The 12,624-nt window shown below is 36.9% G+C and overlaps 1 protein-coding gene across 2 annotated transcripts in view; it reads left to right on the forward strand.

Annotated features, from left to right (window-relative positions):
* The first annotated feature begins 12,168 nt into the window (after positions 1 to 12,168).
* Positions 12,169 to 12,624, forward strand: part of LOC143558203 (hypothetical protein At1g04090-like) — a 171,244-nt gene continuing 170,788 nt past the window's right edge. The window contains exon 1 of one of the 2 annotated variants that reach the window (XM_077047086.1): positions 12,169 to 12,189. The gene's annotated coding sequence lies outside the window, so the exon portion shown is untranslated. The remainder of the gene's footprint in view (positions 12,190 to 12,624) is intronic. The other variant, XM_077047087.1, reaches the window with a different exon arrangement.

The following is a 12,624-nucleotide window of genomic DNA, read 5'->3' on the forward strand; positions in this document are numbered from 1 at the left end:
TTAACTTTTCATCCAAATTGTTGTATCTTTCTAAATTGAAGGACTAGAGTGTGTTATATCTTATTATAATCAAAAACCCTAACCCCCCTCCCCCTTTTTTCAATCCCGATCGGCAGAAGGAGCAGGAAGAACACCCCCCTTATTTTCTTTTTGCAGCCAATTCTAAGTGTAATACTCTAATTCAAGGTTAGCCCTACGTCCCTACTAGTCTTTTACACCTTAAACCACCTTTATATCTTACGTATTGATCGAGAAATCGCTTGTTCTAGGCTTACCGGGTGGCTGTCCAATTGAGCAGTTCCGGGGCTGTTTTGGTTGAGGTTTTTGCACAAAAATCTTCCTAGGTATGTCTAGTATATCATACTTAAAAACCATGTTCATTGGTGTTCGTTAGATTGGTCAACTAGTTGTAGTTTGAATGTTAGTTTTCAGGTGACTAGAATTGTAGTTTGATGTGTTTAACGCGAGGGTTGAAGTGATTAACGACCAATTCAGCTCGAGGGAACTTGGTTTGATGTACGGGCTGTTGAAAAATCATTTTTATAAGTTATGGGGCTGAATTGGTTGTCGGTTACTCAAACGGGTCGGTACAACGCGCAATTGCGTTTACTGAATTGTTGGTGCATTGTACTTGCGAGTTACCGACCCATTGGACTCGTGTAGCGTCGTGTGGACTTGTTGGCTGTGAAATTATCATAATGGGTCCACACGGGGCTGAGTTGGATGTTAATTGCCTAAACGACCTTTAAACGCGCGTGTTAGTGTTACCTAGTGCTTCCGGGGGTAAATTGGGAATTCTTTATTCCCGGGAGTATCTAAGGGTCGTTTTGGTGAATGTAAGGCCTCGGGGGCTGTTGTGATTGAGTTTGATGAGGTCGAGGCTTTAGGTAACTCGAACCATGTTAGAACGTCTTGTAGGATAAGCGAGCCATCTCGATGTCAATAGTATTGATTGTATGTAAACCGACAGGAGTTTGAGTTGTGGGGCTACGTAGGGATCCTCTAGCTTGTGGTGAAATCATACCTTGTGTCAGGTGAGTTCATGATGCCCTTTTTAACTCTTCTTACGTTTTGGGCTGGCATACACACTCAGTTACAGTTTTTCCCTATTTTACACGTTAAAACAATTTGAAGATCATTGTATTGTTTTGATAATGTTTGTGCAATTATGAAAACCAAGTGTGAGTTACATTCTGTGCCTTAGGATATTTTAGACAAGTTTGGTCATAAATTCCTTAAGGGAATATACCTGGTTATGGTCTAGACTCGAGGATGTTAATAGGCTGGGTAATAACTGAAATACGAGTAGACCTATTTACTTAGTTCATGTATTGAACTGATTATTATATATTACCTTATGGCCCATAGGTTTACTTGTAATATGGTATATTTTGGGATGATATATATACATATACATATATATATATGTATATATATATATGTATGTATGTATGTGCATGTGTTACCCTATGGCCTATGATTAGTTAATTGTGACTAAGAATGATGTGAGTAGACTTATTGATGTGTGTGTGCATGGTGATTACGGCTGGGTCAAATATATTACTCGGGTTTTCAATCCCGTGGTGGAGAGGCCTGTGTGGCATGATCATCATTTTGGTGGGTCAAATATATTACTCGGGTTTTAAAATCCCGTGGTGAAGAGGCCCGTTATATGTTAAACCGTGATCGGGTCAAATATATTACTCGGGTTGTACTCGTGGTGGAGAGACCCGTATCACGTGTTTGGATGTGTAAGCAGTGACCGAGTCAAATATATTACTCGGGTTTGACTCGTGGTGGAGAGGCTCGTGTCACGTGCTTAGGTCTTACCGCGTCCGGGTCAAATATATTACTCGAGTCTTGACTCGTGGTGGAGAGGCCCGTGTACGTGTGTTCGACGATGAATGGATTATTTGGTGAACCATATTTATTTATTTTATTATTATCCTCTTTGCTGTTTAGAACTATAACTTTGAAATAATGTATGAATTATTGTTTATGAAAACTTGTACTCACTTAGCTCTAGCTGACTTTGTGTGTATGTTAGATTAACTTTTAGGTTGAGAAGTGGATGTTATCGCTTGGACGTGCTGAATGCTACTCGGAGTTGAAGGCATTTCTAGACAAGGACTTTAAAATAAAGCAAACACTTCACTTTATATTCAGTTTTGGGATTTTAGATACTTAACTTTTCCCGCTGTTTATCATTTGGTATTTTTCCGGTTTTGGGAATTTTTGATGCTTATGAATTTCCGCTGTTAAATTACTTTGAACTAGTTTTAAATAAAATGAAACGTTAGGTTTTAAATTTTTGGTGAAATTGTGTATGTGATTACCAATTGTAGGATTCCCGGGATTCGGGGTCTTACAAGTTGGTATCAGAGTCATGGTTCGAGGGATCCGAGCATTCTCGAATGCTTGGACTCGAACTGTAAAAGAAGGGAATAGAAATGCCAACCGCGAGTAACTGCACGCCAAGAGGTAAATTTTAAATTATTTAGTCATTTTTACGAGTTTAAGATTTCATTTCGTGAATAACTGCTTAAGTGTTAGATGGAATACTAATATGGTTAGGGGCAGGGGGTGCTTAGGATGGGCAGGTAAAGTAAACAATTAATAACACTTGATCAACGTTATTAGCAGTTTACCGTTACCTACCATGTTCTAAATACTACTTGTGCCTGACCGTGTCAGGATTCTGTCCTTGTAGGAATAGGATATGGTCAATACCCGTACGGCGAAGAGTGGTCGTCTTAGTGGTCGTGGTCATAGGCCACGTGCCGAGACTGAGAGAGAGAGCCTGACTACGCAGTAAGAAGGGACCCCGATTCAGGGAGAGGGGGATAACCCCGCTTTAGGCCCCGCTATACGCGTGGCCATTGCAGATGAGGTTTATCGGGTTCTTCAGAGCGTTATTCCCGAGATTGTTGCTGAGGCGGTTGGGGTTGCAAAAGAGTCAATGGTTGGTAAGAGTGTGGATAAGCAGCGAAAGGGTCAAGAGACTCAGGTTGAAGACGAGGTGATGGTGTCAAGTGAGAAGGAGGAAGAAGTTCGTGCGTTTAGTGTATCTTTTAGAGGTTGTTCGTATGGGGATTTCAAGAGATGCGACCCTCCCGCTTTCGATGGTACTAAAGATGCGTGGGCAGCTCATCAGTGGGTTAGAGAGATGGAAGTCGTATCGAGGGTTAGTAAGTGCAAAGAGGAGGACATGGTGACTTATGCTACTGCCTCGTTTCGTTCCGAGGCGCTGTGTTGGTGGTATAATCTAGCTCAGGCTATGGGTAATCGTTCTATTAGGAGGATGGCTTGGGAAGAGTTGAAGCAGTTGGTTATCGATCATTTTTGCTCTCCGCGTGAATTAGATAAGATGGAGCAGGATTTCTTAGTTTTAGAAGTGGGTGATATGTCACATCGAGAGTATACTACAAAATGTAACCAAATGGATCGCTTATATCCCGATCTAGTTACACCTGAAGGTAAAAGAATCAAAAAGTACGTGAAGCGTCTTCTGGTAGATGTTCGTAGGGGTTTGGTGACCACCGGCTTGAGCTCTTTCCATTCGGTGGTTACCCTAGCAGGTACGTTGTATGAACAGAGAGAGATGGTGAGCCTAACTGAATTTGGAAAAGATTGGAACCCGAGCTCTAACTCCAGTGGCAAACATTATGGGGGCAATGATTCTGTGTCGGTTGGGAAGAAAGCGAGGACAGAGACGTCGGATCGTAAGAGTAAGGGGTATAGTGATGGATGCAGGAAGTGCGGGAAGCCGCATAAGGGGGAATGCAGGCTTAGGGCTATGCCCTGTTTTGGTTGTGGGAAGACTGGACACGCCAGCTATGAGTGCCCGACTTTGATTTGTTTCTGATGTAGGGGGTCTGGACATTTAGCGTCAAATTGCCATACCAGTAGGGCGGGGGAATCCGAGTAGGGGACTTCCTCGAGGGGGAAAATGGAAGAAAGACCGAAGGTTAAGGCGAGTGCCTTCAGTATCTCGATGAAGGAGGCAAAGGAGGATGCGGACACCATTTCAGGTAACCCCCTTGTAATCGTTTTATTTGTTATAATTGCGCTGTCTATTTATCTCCCTCTCGAAAGCTTTCGCACGATATTAGCAGTAGGGGTGCTCTTTATACCCGTTCCGTGTATGATGTGATGTTTTGAAATGTCTCAATCCACGCTTGTTCCTATCTAGCGGGATTCGGGGATGAATCCCATTTTAAGGGTGGTAGACTAGTAACGCCCGTAAGCATCCGTTAAAAATCCTCGAACCTTGTAACGTTGTATTTTAACCGAAACCCGTTCTGTCATCTTCATGGGTCTCCTTGTCATTCCCGTAAGTTAAAATTAATTAACTTTTCATCCAAATTGTTGTATCTTTCTAAATTGAGGGACTAGAGTGTAATATATCTTATTATAATCAAAAACCCTAACTCCCCTTTTTCAATCCCAATTGGCGGAAGGAGCAGGAAGAACACCCCCTTATTTTCTTTTTGCAGCCAATTCTAAGTGTAATACTTTAGTTCAAGGTTAGCCCTACGTCCCTACTAGTCTTTTACACCTTAAACCACCTTTATATCTTACATATTGATAGATCAAAATAATTAAATTATACCTTATTATTATATTAGCTAGGTAATTTTTGATGGACTATATTACCCTTACTTGCTAATCAAGGGTTTCCCCTTGGGTGTATATAAATATATGGGGAAACTTATTAACATTATAAGACATAACCTTAACACACACATGAAAAATTCACGATCCCTTTTCTATCTCCATATTTCGGTTTCTCAAGAACCCTAATCTCCGTCACTAATATACATCCTAAAGGGAAATTCGACCAAGCTGACTATCATGTCGTCTGGATCATTCTCTTCAGCCGTGGCTACTGTCTCTGATATAACATGTATGTTTTAGTTATAGGTTTATCATAATATTCATGTTTTCCATTATTAACATTAAGAACTGATCAACATATGGTATCAGAGCGATGTTAGTTAATCAGCTCTTCATGTTTTCCATAAACTAAAACCTGACAAACCCTAAGTTAATTTTCGATTTCATTATTAATTGGTTTTACATATTAAAAACCGAATGTATAAACACTAACAATTTTTTTGGTTTTAAAATTCGTATTTGTATAACCCTAAGATTTTTTTCGAAATCTGATGAATTCAATGATATTCTTCATGTTCATCACAGTTTTTCGAAAATCTCATATAATCTGGTTCAAGATCTTTATTGTTATAATGTTTTTCCTATTATTTTGGTTAAACTTTTTCCCAAGATATTTCGAATTCTTGAAAATTAATAAAAGAATTATTTTCGAAAATAAACAAATAATCCCTAAAAATTCGGATATAACCTTATCATGTAACTGTTCATAGAATCATGGGTGAATGTGCTTACGGTTAAAACACTTTCTGGAAACAATAATTTCCCGAAAACACCTAGTTTCCGAAAAACATCAAATTACCAAAAATACATAAAAACCGAAAACCTTATTCTCGAACTCACCACGGAGTTCGATCCGCGCTAATAGTTGGTTTGCTATTAACTAATTAATGTTTTGTAAAACACTTATATATATATATATATATAAATTATTTTCGCAAAACATAGAAAGGCTTAACTTGAATAAATTTGTTAATGTAAACTTCTGCTCAAATGTAATGTATTACATCTAACATATCATTCAAGTCTAAATACAAGTTATGTTAGTTTAGCCTAACATGATTTAAATGTATTACTTCTGTCTTAAAGGTGATGTGTTATATTTATATCAAGAAAAACTAACCCGTGTATAACTAAAATAGTTGTTTCACTTCTACTCAAAGGTGATGTGTTACAATTGTTCTGCACATATACTTAAATAAATTTTAGTTCTACCCTAACGTGATTCATTTTTTATTTAAGCAGTATTTTTTTAATTAAAGTAGTCTATTAGTTTGATGTTAATAATAGATATATCACATCTTCAGTAAAATATAATAATCTTCACATTAATGATCCTTCATTAATCTTACAAACTTATTTTAATTGCCTTACTTTAATATTCCATTACATTACTCATTATAATTTTCTTCTCAGAAATTACTATCTCATTCAAATTATCCACTCTAATCTAAAACCTAATATGTTTTTGCTTCATAAAGAGTTTCATTAACCCTTAGGCCTTCTCTTTTTTTGATTATCCCTCAAAACATAACTACCCTACTGCTCTTTCTATTAACAATTATTCTATTGTAAGCTAGAGTATAACATATGGAATGAGTCAAACATAATATCTCTTATGATAATCAAGAACTTATTTAAATAAATGCTATCACAAAAGTTATTCCAGATTCAGTCCTTCCTAAGACTAATATATTTTCTGTGAAATAATCAAAATAACTTCTAAGATACATACACTCCTTAAAATTTTAACTATAAGGTTAAATGGCATTACTGAATACATCATAATATACAGTATCATGACATGACCCGTAAAATTAAAGGCTCACACATGAAAATAAGTACAATTTTCCAGTACATTACATACTAAATTTCTCAATAGTACAATTTAATGCCTTAAGAATCAACTACAACACTAAAGTACCAAAGGAAAATGAGTGTGTTGATCAGTAACATATGTACAAGAAAAGAAATGTCTGGTACTAGAAAATAAGATCTTATTAAACTCACTACCATTAAATAAAGCCTAAAAGAGGATAATTCTACGGTTCATGAATAAAATGCAAATATTACTTTCAGCTTTAAGTTCTCTAAGAAGAACCCTCACTGCAAATATTTGTCATTATACTAGGCATATGCAATGAGACTATCCATAATTTAAAAGAACAACTGGCTGAAATAGGTAGTCATATATTCATGATATTTAAGTCTGCTAATTCTAATATTCCAATTAACACATGATAGGTTTATTCTATTTTTGTGTATGTTTCGTTACCAAAAATCAACGAATAACTAACATGAGGGTTAGTGACAAAATTAAATGTTCATGTTATTAAAAACCATAACAAACTATTCTAGTTATGCTTTAGGATACTGATATACTAAAAGTAGTTATTAATTTATTGACTAAATAAACGCTAATCTAGACACTAAGTAATAATTCTAGACTCTTAACTTACCTAAAACTACTAACCGACAAGTGAATCGGTCGACTCTAGTACAGCTAAGTAAGTCCGGATGTTGAACCCACATGACTCTTTTAATTACGTAAACTAGCTAAATTAGACTCAACTACATACACGACTATTTATTTATATTATTGGAGGGTTTCACTAAAAACTAACATTAAACTAACCACTAAAACTTAAAGACGACTTAACCTAGACTTAATTCAAATGATGACAAGCAACCATCTAGGCTAGAATCCCTAATATATCAATTATCAAATAGTTAGAAAATGCGATCTTATGGAACTGTGATCTTAAAATAGCCACTTAAAGAAAACCCAAACAGGACCCCTGACCCTTCTCAAGAAAACACCTATGGATTTCTACTAAGTTCTTAAAAACACCAGTTCAATTAAACTCGCTTACAGTCACTAATTAATCATGAACTAGTTTCTTTATAATGAAATCCTACCTTACAGCGTAGAAATCAAAGGCGGTTTAATATATTTTATTGACTTGATAGACAAAATTAACCAATCAAACATAGACAGACTCTTTACGAAGAACTAAATCTAGCAAGCTTGATCAACAAAGACCTATCAATAACCTAGCACCTTACAGCTATTATTCCTATGATCTTATTGCAAATCAATCATAAAATAGTCAAAAACACAAAGTAGATGACCCAATAGCAACCTATCGTATGACAAACAATAACCAAGGCAACTATGGAATAGTAAAACCCATCAAACAATCCTAATTATTCATATGCATCAATTCATATAATTAAACCTTTTTACTAGTTCATAAAACCATAAACAAAAGCAAAATCCAAACTAAAATCCAACGTCAACAAAAGTTCATCATAAGCCTAGGCTGTCTAAGGGTTTAGCCAACAACCATACTCAAGAACAAACAAATAAATAAGATTCAAATAATAAATTCATGACGAAAACAATAAATTCAAACCAAATATTAATGATGTTTGGATGAGTAGGTATTGAACCCAAATGCTCTCTAACTTTCTTCTTTGTCTTTTCTTCTTTCTAGTCGAACCCAAACCTTGCTACCGTCTCTCCCCTACGTCCAGCAATATCAATATGTATATATATTGTATGTTCTCCTTGTCTCCAAGTAACCGACTCAACATGTTGGCTGCATAAAAGAATTATATTTAAGGGCTGGTAGAATCTTCATGAGTTGGGCTATTACTAGCTATTACAAACTGCTCATGGGCCACAGAATTCTTGGTTCCTAGAAGCAATTAATGAAACAATTGTTTAATTACAAGGTGACATTCATATTCAAGTTCATAACTCAAAACAAAATAAATAAATTAATGTCACGTCAATTCAAGTGCACACTAAATTACTTCATAAAATAACTTAATTGATTAATTCTACGTTATGTAACATAACTATATTTTAATTCACTTACCTTTATTGGTTAATATTTGAAAGCTTAACCATTAGCATATATATTTTCTATATTAAGGTTAATTAAGTCGTTTTAGCTCATTGTCTCTTAAAACTTTAAAAGTCCACATTAAGAATAGTATTCAATAAAAACCTTGTTCAAAAGTACTTAAAAGTATAGGAAATATTTATATATTTATATGTATATTTTAGACCACATCAAATATCCCCACACTTAAACCTTTTTCGTCCATGAAAAAGTTATTTGCAATGGAATCATAATCGGAAAATTTGGTCTTAAAAACGTAAAGATTAATTTAAAGCTCGGATAAACGTAAAAGCCGCGATTGCCGATATTGTTGTCCATTTAAACCCAGTCACAAGGCTATCAAGCCCCCAAGCACACTAAGCAATTAAGTTCATGTGATATCAAAATCCTATGGGTCTCACACCTTTCGATTTAAGATCCACCTACCCCATCTCAAGCATAGTAAAGACAATTAAAAATTGAGTTGAAGCAAACTGGTTTAACATATCACCATAAGATAAGAACCCCTTAATGGTAAGAAGAAAATACACTTAGATGGAATTTTTATGGATGATAGGTCAAGTAAGGTCGTACGAGCATGCCCTAAATATTATTGGACTTTGTCCTATATATTCCCTAAAAATATATTTATTGACTAAAAACTTCGAGTCCCAATAGTGTATCCTCAGAGTCGCCATCCTCTTGGTAACACGTAAACTCTCAGTCCCGTCTAGTATGTGCACTTTGGCCTCTTTTTCTATTTTTGAGAATGCTTATTTGGCATTTTTCATTTCTTAGCTTTTCTCACTTTTTCTTTCCTTTTTATTTATTTATTTATTTATTTATTTTCTTTGTTTTTTATTGTGCACTTAGGCATCTTTTACCCTAAATATATAACTAAATTCTAAGCTCGTAAAAATTTGGACAAGGCGGGGCACCACCACTCTTTATTTATTTTCATAAAATAGAGTGGCATGCTAATTTTAAAGTGCATTTAATTCTCACCACCTTAGTGTAACGCCCGCTAAATTTTTTGGTTTAAAGATTTTCTGCATGTAAGTATGTATAATTCTCGGGATTTAACCGACGTTTCTCGGAAGCATTTACGTCATCCTGGTACGTTAAACCATCTAACTTTTCTTCCATAATGCCTTATACTTCAATTTGGAGGGACTTGGATGTAACTTCTTTTATTATAATTATAAACAAAACCAATCCTAACCCTAACCCTACTTGCTGCGATCGGCCAGAAGACCAGCCCCCCTTCTTTGCTTCGACTTTTTGAGTGATTCCAAGGAATTTAGAAGTAGTTCAAGGTATGTACTACAATCCCCAACACTTTTTTCATTCACCCCTAATCGTTTTGACGCTCAATTTTGCCGATTCTTTTCGTTGGACAGATTTCGGCCAAGGTGCAATTGACCCGCTTCCCGTGGATAAAAATTAGAGTTTCTGGTGTATAAAGATTCCCAGGTATGAAATTTACATCATATTAAAATTCCGTGGCCATTGGAGGTGTTTAGGTCAGTCAATCGATTTTAGTTCAAAAACTAGGGTTTATCGGGTGTAGAATCGTCAATTGTTGAGTTTGATGCGTTAGTCAATTGAATTCCCAACTGAATCAGTTTGCATAGCCCTAGGGGGTTTAAAGGCTGTGGGAAAATTATTTTTTTTGGTACTTGGGGCTGATTAGGTTGGTGATTAGTCAATCGAGTCGGTTGTGCGCGAATTGTCGTTTAAACATTAAAGTGAGTGTTGTAAAAAGAAAACGTCGGCCCTATCAACTCGGGTGACATAATTATGATGTATGAAAAGGTTAAGATGGGAATTTGGTCCATTTGGGGCTGATTTTTTTGGCAATTGGTTTTAAGAGTTATTGCGCGTGTATTCGACTCGATTTGTAAACCGACGGGTGAGTTGTGCATCATGGCTAGCCCCGACCATGATCGTAGGGTGGATTTGGTTAATTGAAAGGTTTTAGGGGCTGAGGTAAAGTAAATGAGTGTGGGTTGGGCCTTGGGCCAAATTGTTGGGCTTGAACCGCCCGTTAGGCAAGTGTGTTCTTATGGTCTAGTTTAGTAACGCGTTGTGTACAATTTACAGGCCCTTACTTGTGAGTGTGAACTTAGAGATTTCATGATGCTCTTTTTACTCTTTTAAATTTTGGGCTGGCATGCACACCTAAGTGTTTTGCTTACTTGATGAAATATTTTAAACGATTTTATATAGGCTTGCTAGTATATGGTAGGCCTTGGGATGTTAAAAATATATATATGTATATATATATATACATTATTGTTTGGCCTATATTTGGCGATGTTGTAGTCATTTCGACTACTGATGTTGCATATGCCTACTTTGTGTTTACATGTGTTGATGTTACGTGTTTGGGTTGTAGGTTTGCTCGACCCTGATGTTATACGTGGATGTTATATATATATATATATGTTGTACTTGAGAGGATGTTTATATATATACTCTGTATATGTATGTATGAGAATGTTTAGTCTTCGATAATGATGACTTAATGGATGCACTCTTTTTATTTTAAACTTTTGGTATGACTATCATAATTGTTGTTACTGATATTATTTACTTAAAACTTGAACACACTCAGCTCAAGCTGATTTTGTGTGTATGTTAGTGTGAGTTTCAGGTTAGGAAGAGGATGCCCTATCGCTTGGAAGTGCATGAAGCTACTTGGACGGTGAAGGGCATACGTGGATGGAAAAATGTATTTTGAACAATTTTATTTTAAATAGTTTCATGAATTATATTTAAAATTTGGTTTTGAGCAAATTTCCCTGGTTTTAGGGAACTTACTTTACTATTTATGTTTTCCGTTGAATTTACACTTTGAGATGTTTGTTTTAATGGAAGAAACCGTTTTCAAGTTTAATTATTTTAATAAGTATTTTGTATGAATACCAACTGTGGGGCTCCTGGGGTTTGGGGCCTTATAAGTTGGTATCAGAGCCATGGTTCGAGGGATCCTAGCATCCCCGAATGCTTGGACTCGAACTGTAAGAAAACAGACCAGTATGCCCACCGCGAGTAGCTGCACGCCAAGAGGTAACTTTAAATTATTAGTCATTCCTTTAAATTTAAAAGTTTCCAATATGTGATTAACCGTCTAAGTGTTAGATAGAAGGCTAACGAGGTTAGGGGCAGGGGGTGCTTAGGACGGGCGGGTAAAGTAAACGACTAATTACACTTGATCAACGTCATTAGCAGTTTACCCTTACCTTACATGTTCTAAATGCCACATGTACTTAATCGTGTTAAAATTCTCTCTTTGTAGGGATAAGTCATGGTTAATACTCGAGTAGCTAACAGAGGTGGTCCTAGTGTTTGCGGTCGTGGTCGTAAGCCACGTGCCGAAGCCGAGAGTGAGATTCCTACTCCCCAGCAGGAGAACCCGATTCATGAGGAGGGGGATAACCCCGCCTTAGATCCTGCTATGCGCGTGGCTATCGCGGAAGAGGTCTACCAGGTGCTCCATAGCGTCATACCTGAGATCGTTGCTGAGGCCGTTAGGGCCATGGAGGAGTCACTGGTTGGTAAAGGTTCAGATAAGGGAAGGAAGAGTAAGGAGGCGCAGGTCGAAGAGGAAGAGGAAGTGTATGTGCCGAGTGGGGATGAAGATGAGGTGTGGACTATTAGTGTATCTACTCGGAGTTGCTTGTATGGTGACTTTAAGAAGTGTGACCCCCCTTCTTTCGATGGTACTAAAGATGCATTGGCAGCACATCAGTGGGTGAGAGAGATGGAGGCCGTTCTAAGGGTTAGTAAGTGCAAGGGGGATGACTTGGTGACATATGCTACCGCCTCATTTCGTTCCGAGGCCCTATGCTGGTGGGATAACTTGGCGCAGGCTATGGGTGATCGTTCGATTAGGAGGATGACGTGGGATGAGTTGAAGAAATTGGTTCTTAATCAGTTTTGTCCTCTGCATGAATTGGATAAGATAGAACATGAATTCTTGACCTTGGAGGCCGGTATTATGTCGTATCGGGAGTATACCACCAAGTTTAACAAGATGGCTCATTTATGTCCCGAT

Source organism: Bidens hawaiensis, unplaced genomic scaffold, assembly GCF_021521415.1.
Source record: "Bidens hawaiensis isolate Kalapana, Puna unplaced genomic scaffold, B.hawaiensis_p1.1 tig00019354_1, whole genome shotgun sequence".
Lineage (NCBI taxonomy): Eukaryota > Viridiplantae > Streptophyta > Magnoliopsida > Asterales > Asteraceae > Bidens > Bidens hawaiensis.